This window comes from Anopheles bellator, chromosome 2 (genome assembly GCF_943735745.2).
Source record: "Anopheles bellator chromosome 2, idAnoBellAS_SP24_06.2, whole genome shotgun sequence".
Lineage (NCBI taxonomy): Eukaryota > Metazoa > Arthropoda > Insecta > Diptera > Culicidae > Anopheles > Anopheles bellator.
In genome coordinates, this window is record NC_071286.1 from 52932915 (window position 1) to 52950104 (window position 17190).

A 17190-nucleotide genomic window follows, 5' to 3' on the forward strand; every position below is an offset into this window, starting at 1 on the left:
GCGCGGCCACACACAATTTAAAACCCTCTCTGATCCCAATTCCCCGTTATAAGCGGTACATGTTTATCTCGCTTCCCTCGCGTCCGACCGGCAAATCTCGCTTCTTCCCGATAGGCTCGGACTCCGATTGACTGACTGTCTGACTGACTGCTGCGCGAACCGGTCATTGGCGGTGGCGGCTCGCGCCCATCGGTAAAAGGCGATACGTCAGCCTCGGGGGGAAGCAATTTGGGGCTTCGGGGGACAGCGCACCCAAATATGCTTTGGCCCCAAATTTCGATTCGAGGGCACCCTTCTAACGCCGGTTCGTTCGCGGTTGCCCTCGGTTCTTTCCGAGCAAAACGTGGAGTTCGCTCGTATCACCCGGACACGATGATAGTCTGGCTCATCGCGTTGCTCTCTCGGGCGACTTCATCTCTTTGACTGGCCACTTCTCTTTTCTGCATCGAACAGCGAGCGACAACTCGCCAACAACTCCGATATGCGGCGCGCAGTACGAATTTGGGAAACCAGTAACTTCGCCGAGTACTCCCCGATGATGTAGATGCATCCGCGCGCAACCCCAAACTGCACGGCACAGATCGCTGACCGAAGACCCCTTTCACCGCGGCAATCGCGGGCGCGAGAGCGCGACACACCAACCTCAATCGCCAGACGAACCCGGGGCAACGACGCCGCACCACCGCCACCAAAGACATTCTCCGTATGCAGAGTTCGTCGTCTCCGGGTGGTGCTCCGGTAGCATACATTTGGTCGGTCGGTCGGTCGGTGCCGGCAACCTTTCTCTCGGCAACAAATCGATTGGTGTGTAGATCAGGTCTCGAGGACTGACAAACTTTAACATTCGGGCTCTAGAAGACACAGCTTAGAGAGCAGGGATCAGCGTCACAAAAATATATCAGAAGTACTTCCAGGAGAGCACTTCAAGATGATTCAAGTTGAAGTTCAAGCACAACCATCAAACTAATCGGAACGGTGAATTGATATTATTTTCAATTAGTTGGTCCATATCTAAATTTAACAAGCAAAATGAACTTCGAACCTCATTCAAAGAACATCATCGTTTGATTGAATATTTTAAAAGTCAATTCGGAAAATGTGTAAATTATTTCTACCGTTCGTGGGGTTCACATAATACATTCGCACCATTTATCAATTTATTAGAATTATTCTGCTTCGAGGTTATGAGGCGACTTCCACCTAATTTCAGTTCGATGATAGATGGTTGTCTTTTAGCCCCAGCTGTTAATGAAGTCTGCTACGACTATTCCAAATACGTTCGGCTTCCAACGACTTTTTACAACTATTCGAAGGATATGATTTAAAGTTTATGCCGTTTATGCATAACAATAACCTTCATACAACAGTATATTTGAATCTTGTAGTACATCAAGGTGTTGCGGATGTCCAATGCAAGATTCCGCGCATGGAATGATGTTTGGTCTAGGATCCAAAATCGGAAGTATTTGGGGGGTTTGTTCTTAGTCCTTAGCAAGAGTCGAACGCGTGATATTGCCAGGATACAAGAAATCCACCCTGGACTAAACCCTGGGATCTACGTCCGGCTAAGCTCCAGGACTTTGTCCGCTCTAGGCGAAAGACCAAACTAAGAGAATCCGAAACAAATCCATTTAACGAACCCCCGAGGCCGAAGACGACAGGCGGATAATGTATCTGTTGCACGAACAAACAGGATTCACCCAATTTCGATATGTGCGCTTGCCCTCTCTCTCTCTTTGTGGACTCCGTACTTCGGTCAGATAAAAATGTAAATATCTCCCGCGGTGGCAGATAGGAGGCCAGCGTGTAGTGATTGCATTTCCCATTGCATGGCGCGCGCGTGTAAGCAGCCTGCGTGGGACTGTGCCCATGCTGCGTTCTGCGGTGGGTAAGCAACCAAAGGACACTCTGTGAGTCAGTTTGCCACGGTCCGGAAGGGATTTTAGAATAATAGCATAACCTACACAGAGCGCTGGGAGAAAGAGCGAAAGAAGATCCCAAGAAATAAGTGCGTGTCCCCGATGTAAGAAAAGCATATTAGCCGTGAGGCGGGTGGGTTGATGGTAGGAAGGGAAAATCAAGACATAAAAACGATAACATAAATATTTGTCTGCAAACAAATGGGAAGCTTTTTTAAACACGGCTCTGCACAAACTACCGCCCGCAAACCGAGCAGCACGAGCAGCCAAATGACAGCGGAACGCCCGACGACGGAAACGGAAGGAGGAAGCGTGTGATAATAAGATAGCATGGCGATGCTCGATAGCATAGAGTGTGTATGTGGCTAAGCAGTGCCCCGAAGCAGTGTTGGCAGAGGATAAACACCGGCAAAACATAATGCGCGAAGGGCACGTGCAGCAGAGCGCAGTATATCTGAGGAATGCACAGAATGTCCCGCGAACGTTGATAGCAGAGTGGTCGGGTCGGGCCAGGCCGGACGCGGAGTGTGCTGCGATTTTCGGCCCGCGATGTCAGGGGCTACACAAATATCGTTTTTTTTTTGGAGATAAGAATTTTCGGGAAAGAAAATTCCAACAAGCCGCGCGTCGTCGTCGTCTACACGTCGATTGGCGAAGCGCGGAGAATGCGAGCCGACGTCCTGTAAATTAGCCCAACAAATGAACCTGCTACTACTCACTCCGCGGTGTTATTTGTTTTCTATGCTTATTTGTCATAATTCATCGATTTACTAATGTATGTATTTCCTTTTCTATTTTCTATTTTACTAGTTCTCAAGAAGAGACGACATCGTATTTTTTGTTGGACCTATTTTCACAATCAATGTAATATTCGATCAGGGTTAGTCCTCCAGCGTTGGTAAGTTCAGGTACGTTATTCCCTTATTATTTTTAATTTAGAGACCTTAAAGACATTTAAAAGTTTCTCTTTGAATGTTAAGGGACACAGTAAAACTTAGTCATTGATAATGTCCTGCAACTCTTATGTTTGTGGATAAGAGTACAAAGTCCAGTCCCGTACAAAATGCATGTGATGAAATCTCATTGCTAATGTAACGTTAGAAAAATATGTCTTGATATTTGCAAAGAAAGTGTTGAAAATAAATTCGTTATAACAAAACGTATGTGAAAAAGCTCTGCATTGACAAAGCGTTGAAAACCTGCTCATGTCCGATTACGAGTTTGCGAAATCAATCACTGAATTTTAGATTTCATATTGTATTGAAATCGAGGCAGAGGCAGTGCCTAGAATGATTGAACAAAAAGCGAGAATCTTCATCCAAGAAGTTGCTAAAATGGAGGGAATGCCCTTTCTTATGTTCCAAAAATGAAGAAATCAGCATGAAGGCTGTATGACACAACGCAGCAAAAAATCATCTCACTTCAATCGGCTTGCTGGTCTTAAATTTTTCGCAGTGTTTCACATTGCAGTACTCAGCGATCGTTTTAAGAACCAAAAGCAATTAGTGTGCAATGACTTTGATCGTATGTTAAGTGGACAAAAAAATCAACAATTCTTATCGTCAAGCTCGAAAAATTAATAAGGTTACGTTAAAAAGTACGTTACAATCAACTCCTACTTCACTAGGTGTCTGCAGAAAACAACATCAATATTTCAACAGCCGATTGGGCTTACACATCAATATAGAATTATGACCGATTGCAAGATATTGAGCCATCGTGAAGTCAACGTTAAGTAAATCGATTCGAAGCGTAAACCATTACAAAGATTTCGCCAAAATGTAGCAAAAACTTTAGGACGCAGTAAAAATAAAATTCGAACATTTGGCTGTATTAAGGTAGAAAAAAAGTAATTTTTTGAGGGTTTAAAGTGAAATCTTTAGTATGGAAACCGAATAATTGTTGCAAAGCAGATACCTTATCTGCGGACGAGGTAATCGATAAAAGCTTAAGGATGCGAATATGATATGCAAAATTTGTTTAATCATAATGATGTTTTAACATTTTTCCAATTGCGATAATTTAAATTAAATTTAATTAACCTTCTCTTTGCTAAAGCTGACCATTTTTTAACACAAGTACGAGTTGCTTACTGCGGATAAAATTCAGTGTCTGTCGCTTCGTAATCAATTAAGAGCCATTCCCGCGAGCGACTCAAATTGCTTCATTGGATAAAATTATCTTAGTGGTTGTTCCGAGACCAATTCCGAGAGTTCCGTTGCGCAAAGAACGGAGGAACTTACCGCCAGAACCACTTCTTCAACAACGCCACAGGCACACAGCACTTAAGAGCGCGGGCCCCATTCGCAAAATAAAGCCATGGTCCGCGTGCGATAGGCGCATTTCTGCTGGCCACCAGCATTATGTTTGCGGCCACCACTTCGTTGCCGTCGCCGGAGGACTTTATTGGCCACTGAGCAGCGTGAGCGGGCGCGGGCGAGTTATTCAACCAGCACTTCTCTTAGGCATCGCAGCATATTCCAAAGGCTGATCGAGGGTGGTTTCGCGACCACGGCCGAGCAGCATGAAAGGATTCACACACAGCAGAGCATCTGAATAACAATGGGAGTAAATTTGCACCGCGCGAATGTCACTGGAACTTTAAATTCACAATGACAACGTTAAATTGAGGCAACTACAATGGCATTATAGTCGATCGGACCCCTCTCGGCTTTTTAGGTGCCCAATGCTCTGTTGAAGGGGAAGGCCTTAGAGAGAGAGACACCCGGATGTTCTTGGCATTCTCATGGAGCGTGAAAGCGAAACGTGTGGTTCCGTAGGACGTGTGCACCGACACAGATGTTACTGTCTGCACAAACTCGCCAATTGTGAATGCAGACAAACAGTTTTGGAAACGGATTGTTATTCCACGGTGAACGATGTTGAATCCACAGGGCAATGGCAAAGCGTTTATATCTAAGTTTTCCTAACCAGACCGCTATAGAATCAGGAAATGGAACTCCATATTTAACCCAGTTCAACGCGATAGTACTTGATGAGAAAACGACCAACTGCCTAAGAGACCACGGGTTCGTGGTCCAAACCATTATCCTACGCGGCAAAGACCGCTAAGATTTAACACCGTCTTCATGATGATTCTAGTGTTCTCTGTCCAAGTGACAACCAGGATCATACCACCTGCTCCGGGCCCTACACGAAATGTGAGATCTCCAGCTCCGGGTCGTCCCAAGTTGACGAGAAGCATAAAAAGGTACGCCAACAATCAAAGTAAATTTTCCAGCACGAAACACGGGTCACGCACGGCCGCAGATCGTTTAGCGACGCAGAACAGAACACGCCAGGCCTCCACCATTTTCTTTGATAGCCGCCAGAGAGCGGGGTCTGGTTGGCTGCTCCGCGGGAACATGGAAATTTGGTCCAACGTATGAAATCATTAGAATATCGCGGACCTGCGGAGCCCAGCGTAGCGGGAAATAATAGACATTCCGTTCTGTCACCCCGGCCGGCTCTTGGCTGGGTCTCTCCCCCCCACGTCCTAGGTCTGGGCGTCTGGGTCGGTTGGCGCAAGGGCTCTGCACAAACCGAGACCCGCCCCCTCCTGAAATCTTCGGCGGAAACCAGCTCGTCGCTTTGGGACGCTGAATTTAATTAATTTAAGTCACGCAACAATCTTGGCCCGTTTGTCATTTGGTTCAGAGCGGCTGGGGCTTTGGACGTTCGGGCTGCTGGCTTACTTTAGGCCGATTACGGCATCGAAAACTGTGTGTTTTCATTCGATGTTTTCTAATTACTGCTAATGTACGGAGAGGGAAGAAAAACTTTGGCCTGGTTAAACGGTATAAGATTTGGAATGCGCGCCCTTTTAAAGGGTCCTGCCATTTTGGTCGGTGCTTTCATCTTATCGAACACACGATGAGCTTTTTCTATTGCCGTAAAAAATTATTATTTACAATTCGGAACCTATGTAAGGGTCGTGAACCAATTTGGACCATTTTCACGACCACTCTCCGCTTGAGTGACGACAAAAACGAAACAAACGATGTTATGCTGAATATCGGCTGTTGTTGCCAACTGCATATTATTTTTTTTATTAATGTCGGATCGGCCAGAAGCCGTATAAGTACTAAATTAATGTTCCACACTTGAGTTGATGGCTCAGTTATTTATACGAGTCCGAATTTGGGTCTTTACACAGTCGTCACAAAAATCGAATGCTCCAATTGATCCTCCACACCTTTATTGCCAAAACTTTATTTGCGATAAAAAAAACGTAAGAAGAGACGGGAATCGTGAAATCGCATTTTTAATCGATTTATCTATTAATAAACAAAACAAAAATTTAACAAAATAAATAATAATTTGAATAATTCTACCGGTTGCTATATCAACATTGATACTGTTTAAAAATTAGACAATAATCTAGAGCAAATTTGAAGCTGATAGCAAAACAGTGAACTATTTGTGAGCATTGTTCCAGTAACGTGCTACCAATAGCAAATAAAAAACGACAATTTTTTGGACCGGAAGTGGAACAATCGTACACATTCCAAAGATTCCTGTTCAGCCCCTCGTCCATGGTCCAGCCCCTGCACGTGGTAAAATGTAATTTTATTCTCGTCTGGGATGCGTCAAAAATTCCTGATTCAAGTGTGAATCTCCGCAACAGCGACCGTTCGTAAACAACACCGGACGGCGGCGGCGGCGCCTTTCGCAAACAATAAAAACCAGAGAGACAACAAAACCGATTGTGACTAATGCGGCGAACGGCTCGCGCGTCTCGTGATTCGCCTCACACAAAGCCACGAAGACGACGGCGACTGACTGCTGCTGCTGCTGCCGTTCATCAATAGGAGGTTAATAATAAAAAAAATAAAAGGATGTCGGCGATTGCCTTTGGCCGATCCGAACCATAACGGCAATAAGCAGCCGTCGCCGTATGCATTGTCAATCGACAAGAGAGGCTTGACATCATTCAAGAAGAAAATAAATTAACAGAGTTCAAGGAAGTTTGCAAGAGAGCGCTACCGGCGGTGTAGCGTGGAGAACGATTGACCTTACTGTGGTGCTTTGTCAATAGATTGATCAATTTAATATTCATGTCAATAGTAAAACAAATAGTTCCTTCCTTTGGGTATCCACCTGCCACGGCCAGTAAGCCAGCCAAATTAGACCATCTCAAGCCCCTACTTTTATGGCTTGAATTGGCCAGACCCTAAAAAGAAGACAGCGAAACCGAACAATAGAATGCAATATTCACGTCTCCGTGTGGTCTGCACAGCATAAAACCCAGCGGGGAACAGCGTGAACTTCAAAAGAACATGTCCAGCGAGAGGCCTTGAAACATACGGCGCACGACCACCTAAAACGAGCCGGCCAGGATCTGACTTGCAATAAACCACGCACAGAGTGTGCAGCACTTGGCGTATTTAAAATGGCTTTCTTTCCACGTCATCGTCGTATCGATGTGGCCTATGTTGGTTCAGCCTCCCCTTTCGGAGAGCGCATTAGTTTACTAGCGACCGAGGGACCCTCTTTTACTGTTGCAAAACTTTCCCGAGAGCAGTATCCTTTACTACGCGCGGCACGCCTTGTGTCGCTTAAAGTACGATAGAAAAATAAAGTAAAAAATTTCCAAATACACACCGACACAGACACGCACCGTAGCCAGGCCCCCACACACGATAAATGAATCAAAGAATATAGGAAAACAATCTACCGGCCCTCGGGGGCCGAGTCTGAATCATCGCACGTTGCCGCCTTACGCACATCCCTTCGGCAAATTCGTATCCGGTGTGCCGGCCGTCGTCGTCGAAGGGGCCCTGTTTTTCGCAATGTGCTGAATTCGGTGCAAAAATTAGGGACACGCGTGCCCGGTGTAGGAAAAAGTACAAAACACGTATCCAGAGAGAGATTGACGTAAGCCGAGCGCCGACCTTAACACTGCCTCTGTGTCCCGCAGGCCGGGCGTCGTCGTCAGCAGGGCGCGGTATCCTTCCTTCAGTTGCCTCTGTATGTTGGTGTGTGTACGGCGGGACGAGAGTGCTCGACTTTGGCCCATAAATTTGCACGCAACCCTCGCGCACCTCAGGACTTCGCATGTTGGAACCCCTTTTTTCCAGGGAGTCATTCGAAACACATCAAACTGCGGGAGGTTGTACGGGTTTGGTGGGGGGTACGAATCCGACCTGGGGGGAAAAACCGCTCTGTGGTGTGCCAGAGTCCGTCGCACACCGTGGGAGAACGACAGGGATAGATGCCGTTGCTGGAAAGGAAAAGTTTCTACTCTTTTCCTGTACAATTTAAATGATGCCGGATTTAAAGTGTTGTTGGTGTCGTTAAAATCCCGTTACCAATACAACCGCGGCCACGCAACGTATGCCGGGGGCTGGTCGGGGCCATACACTGGAAACCTGCAGGACCTCAGCGACGGACGACGGAGGAGAGTAGATAGTCCACGCGTCCCTCCTGTTGACTCCTTTAATTTTTGGTCGGAACAATGGGGGAGGGAGCGAGTTAGACAAAGGGGGGCGAAAGTGTGGTTAAGCAAACTTGCCGGGGTTGACGACACTGCATTTGTTGCCTTGTTTTATTGCTGGAGCCACGTCAGGGCTTTAAATCAAATTGACACAACTTACCTGTCTCTGCTAGCGTATGCCGGATATCTGGAACGATTAAAACATGCAGGTTACTCAGTCAGTTTACGGGAAGTTGTGGGTTAACAACGACACATTTGGTCTCGTGAAAGTTGGTGTCGAGCATAATATACAATGATAATAATAATAAAAATATAATAAGAAAGGTTGTGATGATATGATCTTCCAGCATTGACAACATTTGCCAAGATATGATCAAGACAAATACTAGGTTGTTTACTAAGTTTTGTGGGTCGATACCAGCGGGTGCTGCTACGAGCTTAATTTGTTTTTGTTATATTTGTACACTCTTCATATGAAAGCATGTGAAGCTTCATTTCAATCGGTCGCTCATTTTTTTTACAAGCCATTTAGAATCGACATGTCACAATATTTTTTACAATGGAAAAAATCAAGTATCGTGCATTGATTTAATTTTTATTTTTGCAAGGTTTAAAAGGAAAGCAAAATTATGAACGAATGTTGAAAGTGTATAAGGACTCTTCGCCTTCAATTAGGGGGTTAAAAGGGAGTTTTCTTAGGGTAAACATGGTCATACTAGCCTTCAAAACGATACACGTCAAAAACGTAGAAAAAATACGGGGTATTGTTATGGAAAATCATCGAATCACTGAAAGAGATTTAGTATAAGGCCTAGCCATCTCATTAAGCAGTATGACTAATATTTTGACTGTAGTTTTGGGTTCCTAAAACCTGTTTGCAAAATGGGGGCCGCATTTGCTAAAAATGGAACAATGCACCAGGTCACAAGAGCATTTTGAAAATGGCAAAAATCCATGAATCAAAATTCGAATTGTTAGGGTATCCACCGTATTCACCAGATATCTTGAAGACGTTCCAGTTTTTCGCATAAATTGGAGTCTCATTGGAACAAGTGTATTGATGTTCAGGAAGTCCATACTGAATAAAGTGCGTTTCAAACGATAAAAATGTGTGCTTCTCATCGACCCGCAAAACTTATTCAACAAACTAGTACGACAGGACCGTATTACCGGCAACTGATACAGACCTACTACAGAACTACAACTCCATGGGATGCAGCTGAAGTCTGAGTGTCAACTGGCACTACCGACCTACTGTAAGTGAGCCCCCGGCAGACGGAACACTGCATCGAGATAGGACAAGAAACATGGAAAAGCCGAATGTTTAGAAGATCGTCTCTCCATCCGGGCGAGATGTTGGGCGTCACGAAATCCACGAACCTCATTACGGGTGACTATGATACTTCTCTAAAATAACGGTTGCCTTGCCATCAGGCCAGTTCACGCGCTCGTTCTCGTCTCGTCTCGTCGCGTGTAAGGTGAACCCCAATTTCCCGTGCGCCGCCAGCAGGACTGAAAGACGACGACATCGTGGCGCGGACTGGCGGACTTACTTTCCTGCCATTGAGCAGCCCCTTCTGTACTGTTGCTGCCACCATCGAAACATCGATCTTCCGGTGCGCGCCAAGTGCTGTGAACACGCGAATCGTGAAGAACCGCGTGTGGCGCATAGTTCTTCGATTAACTCGATAGTATCGACGACAGGCACAGCAGTGCGCCCAAAGCCACGGCACTTTTCCCACTGGCGCCACCACAGTACAGTACACCTCTGTGTCGGCGGAAAGTCATCAGCAGCATATAATCAGTGGTGTAATAGCACATAAATATACACCATCTATGGGTCGGCCCGCTCACTAGACACAACTCTATCGCGCGGCTGGTGCTGCACCATCAACTCGTAGCACAGCATAAGGTTCTCCGCGGCATCGTCGTCGCCGTCGTTGTTGTGCTGTGCAATTTAACGACCCGCCAACGACGACGACGACGAGGCGCAACCATTTCGATTCTTTAATTTCTCTCTAATTCGTCATCCGTGCCACACGCCGGGGGACAGGAAATGGGAAAGCAAGTATCCGGCCCCGGCTTCCGCCAATGTCAAGTCAAGAGTGTGGAACGCGTTAGGGCCGCGCTGCCGGATGACTGGCGTTTAGGGTCGGAATGGTCCGAAGGACAGACCGCGCAAGGAATTGCAAATGTTGGCAAAGATTCCTTGTTTCCTAGAATTTTTCCGTTTCGCGTAAAACAGTCTAGGCGATAAGAAATTTTAGAAGTGACCTCCGTAGTTTATTGCTTAGAAAAAGGATCGCTTCCGGTAATGTACCCTGACTCTGCTGGGTACACCTTCAACGGACATCGTAAAAACGTTGTTGAAAAATTCCAAAAAGATGCGAAGAAAATCGAAATTCACAATTTTGAAACCTGCTTTGAACTGTTGAAGTGACCAAACCAAATCTTAAAAGCTAACAATTTTTCCGCCGTAATCAGTAAGTGGATTCTTAATAACTCGAAAGTTCTCTTATTCTTTCAATATTTCAAATTATTTTTCAAAGGCAATTATTAATCCAATTCATAAATTTCTGTGTGAAAGAGATCAGTTTGCACCCAGACACTACGTCAACTTGAATTAAAAACTTCAAGTTGATGCGCATCATACTTTTTTGCTTTATCATACGGGCATAAGAAACCCACATTATCGAACCTCTATAATGCGCTTGTCTGCTTGACAACTGTCGCCAATGATTGTATGACTTCAAGTGCCACAACAGAACCCACATTAAGGGCACAGATTTTGGGATCACTGCAGTGCATGTTTCAGATCGGCCATCATGTCAGGCCATTCAGGCGTCGTTCACACAACATCTTGCGCGACTGGATAAAGGCCACTACTCAATTGAGCCAAATTATTGAACAATTAGTGGCAGGGAATAGAAATTCCATTGCGATCTCACGGATCCACCAATCTAGAAGAAGACAGTCCACGACAAAGCATCTGAGATGGTGGTGTACCTACTGGTTGGTTCCTGCTACCGTTATACCACACCAAGAACATATTGTCAAGACCATTCCGAACGACAGTTTTATAACTTGTTTAACCCATCAATGGGGCGATCCAGCACGGCACCAACTGTGACGCAGAGACACCGCTTCACATCAATCAATTACTCATCTGGTCGGCACCGTTGCTGGCTCTGGGTAAAAGAACTTCCGCGGGTGGTTTCGCCCAGGAATTTGCAGTCCACCAGGAGCTGCTCCCAGTCTAGTTCCTTACAGATTGAGCCTAATGACTCCAACAAAAGCCTATACTCCAGCAGCTTTCACTTTTGTGGCTTATGTAATAAATTCTATAATAATTGACCACAAGACAGCGGTGGCTGCTGCGCCGAATTTATCATTTTCTCCCCTCAATTGGTAGCATCAAAAAACAAATTCCTTCAAGCGCGGCCTGGCGCGACTCCTCTCGGCGTTCTTTGGCGACCCCCACCGCACCACCATAACTTTCTTTCTTGTTGCGCTTTTTTTACCGTTCCCCCCGGTTGCAGAGAGAGCGTATTTATAGCTTCCAGTAGTGGTGTGGTTCCAGCAGAATTCCTTCGTCGATTGAAACCGCGCGGTGGGGACGCGCGCTTCCTCCAGCAGCAGAACTTGTGACCAGCATTTCTGCAGGGGGCAGACGACGTCCCACACGTCCCGAGGTCAGCAATGGCCGCGGCTAAATTGGTTAACCGGGCGGGCCAAGCAAAACGGAGCATAAATGGTGAACAGAACAAACTGCTACCAATTCGATGACATGACGTTTGGGCGCGGCATATGGCTCGATGGTGACAGAATTAATTGGATGGCCGGTTGGATGCGCAAACGGCATTGGGGCATCTCATTCCTGGCTCATTCGCCGGGCCGATAGTACTAGAAAACCGTTTTATTGGTGAGCTTTCACTTTTTTTAATTTTCCAATTCATCATCCGGCTTGATCAGCGCTTCATTGGATGTAAAGTAAAAGAAACATTATAAGTTTACCACAAAACGCACTAGAGGCCTGAGATCCGACGTTCCAGCTTTACGTCAGCTTTGTTGAAAGTAGCAAATAATCCGATATTAATTTAGAAGGATTTTCAAACAGGCCTAGTCACACCATCCGGGGCTGGGAGATGTATCCGCTGAAATATAACCTTTAAAAGCCCTAGTGGTCTATTCATCATTTTGCCCTGAATTACATAATAATGTTGAGTAATACCGGGTGCTGTTCTGACATCCGCCTAATAGAACCACGCTCGATACGAATCAGAAGCTCGGGAAGTCACTGTGGCATTGAAAGTTCGCCGATTGTTCATTCACACTCCAGTTTCTAGGAAACGGGAACCACTTCTACGGGGCTCTCTCTCCCTCAATTGATGGACGCCTGAAAGGCACCAACGAGCCACGGTGCTCGTAAATTCTTTCCAGCCCCGCGGTTTCCGCTCACATCATCGGCACCGTAAATAAACACATGTGAAACATCTTGCAGGAATTCCCGCCGTCCCGCCACTACAGAGCAGAGTTCAACCATTCCAAGAGTCCAGCTCTCGGGGTGTTATGTCTTCGCGGTTCCTCGCGGGTTCACGAACCGGAAAGTGGCGCTGCCTTCACCACATGGCAACTATCACCGCCACGCGGAAGAAACCCGGGGCCGGACCCACACTAATTTGTACATTACATCTTCCCAAGCGTGAACCGAATATGGGAGCCTCACAACGAGCGGGTTGATAATGTTTGGAATGTTGGGTCTTCCCAGAACTCCGATAAAGTGATACAAAAATGGGTCCACATCTTCGCCACAGCTAGTCACATCGAAACAGATATAGCCATCAACATAGTCACAATCAGTGCGCCCTCGAGTGCTAGAGGCCAAACCCCGTGCGTGTTCCCATAACCGCCCGAGGCTCGTTGATACGGGGACTAACGTAATTCAATTAACCCAATCAATGGTCTTTCAATATCTGATTTGCGTAGTTCAAGTTCTGTTTGATTTGATAACATAGCTTCGGGCGGCAGCAACACGCTCGCTTGCGAGAGTGTGCTGCGCAGGTCAAGAAGCCAATGGCCGCCGACATCTTAACGCGCTGTCCGCCGAGACCAGCATCTCCGGTCGCCGCGCGTCTCGCCCTGGGAACCAGAAATCCGTCGGGAAGTGAAAGCGATCGGCATAGAACGCCGATCGAAGCCCCGATCAGAGGTCAACAGCTAGCCGATTGAAGCAGGCAGCGTAAAGGAAGATGACAGCTATCGATGATGTTGAAATGCTGCCACCGTAACTGCCACCGTCACCGTCAGATCTTCGCTTTGCTTCTTGGCCGTCGCCACACATTTGGCACCTGGGGAGAGCTAGGGAGAAAGCAACGGATAGCCCGCGTCTAGGTCTAGGCAATTCGTTAAGAGCCCTCCATCACCGCACAGCGGGTTCTGACTTCTTCCTGCTGTGGTCACACCGCGTCGTGGGTATCCCTGCCAAAAGCGCCAAGTGACCGATTGACCTATCTCTGCGCAGAGGGCCTCCTCTCCAAAAGGAAACACACCCGGAGTGTGGAATAGAGTGGAAGCTAACCGCAAGTCCGCGAAATCGGAGCGAACGAAGCAAACGGCGATTGTGACATAAAAGGAAAGGTACCCGGAGGGCTCCGCGGCGTGAAAGGTAAATCGCTGCGCCGCACAGAGAACAAAGAAAATAGACACATCTTGGAGGAGAAAACATGGGCAAGTCTCTTTTGCGTACCGCGCTAGAAGATGGATTGTGTCTGATACGGTGTGTTCGCGGTCTCACTGTTCGGTGCCATTTTTTCACAGCAAACAACCGACTCGGCGAACGCCTTTTTTAATGGACATCTGCTTGTAGTCACAGGCACAAAATTGATGATTTAATGGGAGTTCCTCCGGCGCGGTAATTTATATACGTCGGTGTGGATTTAACACGTATCCGTTCGGTGACTTCGGGCACTGTCACTGGGCAATCCCTGGTCTGTAGTCTTTTTCTCAACTGTTTTAGATTTATTGGTCTATCCTCCAATCTTAGAAAAGATAGTCCCAATAAAGCAACAAGAGTGGTGACCTCCTAACTGACGGCAACAAACCGTTGTCCTTGGAACTACCACTAGGTAGAGCTACTCTAGCGATTCGCAAACGCTATTGGCATCGAGAACTTTTTGTAGCTATCTACCGTTTCCACAGCATCGAGAGCTATCGGCACGATGAGTCACCGGGAATCAGGAACGGGCTGGCGCAACATCTGCTGCCATCTCATTGTACAACGATGATGATGATGATGATGTTGATCATGAAAGTGTTTCAAACAGCATCCACACAGCAACTGGCGGGCACTCCCCGGTGGCAACCGCAGTGGCCTGTACAACTCTCTCGGCTAGACCTACATTAAAAAAGGAGAGCACATGGCGCGCAGAGCACAGAGTAGAGAACAACGAAAGGGCGGCCACAGAGTGTGGGGGGCGCTGGCGGTCGCGAGGTGGAACATTAAATTTTCAGCTCCACGCAGCAGTTTGCCGTGGCGCGCGTTGTCGAATGCCCAATCCGCGAGTTCTGCACACGCTCCCCCAGGCGGCCGTGTCAGAGAGAGAGGATTACGCGCCGAACATCATCCGTTTAATTCCATCTATGGCGACCGACTACCGGGAGGTGGTAATGTTTTTTATCCTTTCTTCATTTCGTTCGTTACTTGTGGTGTTCGGAGTCCAGTCCAATGTTACGACCTGCGACGAAGGAGCTTCGTGAATTTTTTGCGTTGTTCTGTTTCTTTATTTGACAGAATGAATAGTATTGCAAAGGATATCGTTGTGATTTACTTCTTTTTTAAATGTCATCGATGGGGAGTAGTCTATTTAATCTTTTGGCATCTTTTGACTCTAAACTAGCCTCCTTTCTTGGAAGTCGTCTCTAGATGAAGCGAAGGATGAGCTCCGCCTCTTCACGAACCTTTCGCTCAGCTCAGATAGGGCTTCTGGACATCAAAAGGGTTGCAGACTATTCGCCATTCGACATCCTACGTTACTCCAGTAACTTCTGTGGTACCTCAAAGAACCAGACAACCCGGGGTAACATCAATCTCCCGGGGTGTATATTTCACACGGTAACGATCCTTACATTATCGGCTGATGCAAAACCCACACGCCATCGATACTTGTCACCCACTAACCCATTTTGGGCCTTTTAGGGAATATTCGAATTTTAAGTTCCGAAGCCAACAGCCATTCCCAAATCTTGATGACGTTTTGACCTTTAGGCTGTGCAGAACAGGGAAACGTACCGTGTCCCGGTGAATTACGGGGTCAATGTTACGGCGGTTATGAATTGAGTAAAATGAGAGAACCATCAAAATCTGATACAGCAACACGCGTACCGATCAACACCGTAGTGCAGGGAGATAGATACGGACCGTCGGTTTATTGGACCAGTTCCGGTTGAATCTAACCCGGTGCTGAATGGTTTTTTTCAACATAGCATTACACGCTACCAGATTCATTACTTCCACCGAATCGGACCCAGGCCAGCCCAACTAATGGCATCCTGGTGGAGTCGAAACTTGATTCAAGGTTATATTTAATTGCTCCACCGTACTCATTCTCAGCCCAAGAACTTGGGCATTTTTTTTCCTACGAGCAACTGGAATAGAACTTCAAATGAATCCCTATGTGCCGGTCAGTTAGGGGCCAAATATGGCGTATTAAAATATTACTTAAACCTTGTTGATGTTGAGAACGTGTTATGAGTTGACCAATACATGTTCAACATATCTTCCGATAGCCACAAGGGTTGGCCAATTTGATTTCGATCGGATATTTTCAGCATAACCACCACCGGTAAATCGGCCAGATTTAAATCACATTCATCGTGCCAGTTTCTATGCTTCTCTCAGTTCGCTCGCATTAACATGATTGCGCTCACGGTGTGCTACCTTTTCTCTGCCACCTTAGGCAGCGCCACTCGTTGCCATAACTACCGAGTCGAACGGCTAGACTTTTCTCTCTCTATACAATTGCCAACCGACGGGTTAAAGGAGTTTTGCTGCCATTTAAAAGTTGGCCAAATGTGCTCGCGATTGACGTAAGAAACCGCGATGCTAAGACGTGCGACAAGCGACTTTGTATTGCGTTGGTATAAACAACATAGAATCATGCTATTCTTCCTCCCTCTAGCATATTCAGAACGCTCGGGCACAGTCCCTACACATACACTATGGCGGGAGAATCGCGAGAGAGAACTCTGCAAAATCCTACAACAGCATAAATACATCGAACTTCACCGAACCATGGCGTATGGATGTGGTAGTGTCCATTGACGAGCACAAGAAAGGCAACGAAAGGAGAGAAGAAAAATGCCCGAAGCAACAAAGCATAGCCCAAAAACTGGATTCGTTCGATTCCGATGGTGCTGTTGCCGGGGCGCAGCGCGTTGCTTTATTCCCAATTCCCGTTTCCTTCACCACGGAGTGGCACGAAAGCCAATTTTAAACAATTAATCCCATCGCTAACCACCTCCCCGCAAGTAGTAGAATAATTGATCGCTTCCGAGTTGTGCCGGCCATTGCCGCGTTTGGCCGGCATTCCGGGGGCGTGGGGCGGTCGTAGGAAAAATAGGCCCGTGAGAGCAGCGAATCCTGCCTTTCCTCGAGGGGTCCGTAACCGCATTATCGGTGTATTTGTGAGTTTGACGTCCTGTGCGTCGAAGGATGCTGTGCACAAATGCTGCCTTGTGCGTGGAGTTTTATTGGCCTTCCATTTTCCGGCGATAATGCACATGCGGCGAAAACAGTTTCTAAAAGATACACGAGGCATTCTCGACGCTAGAGGGTTA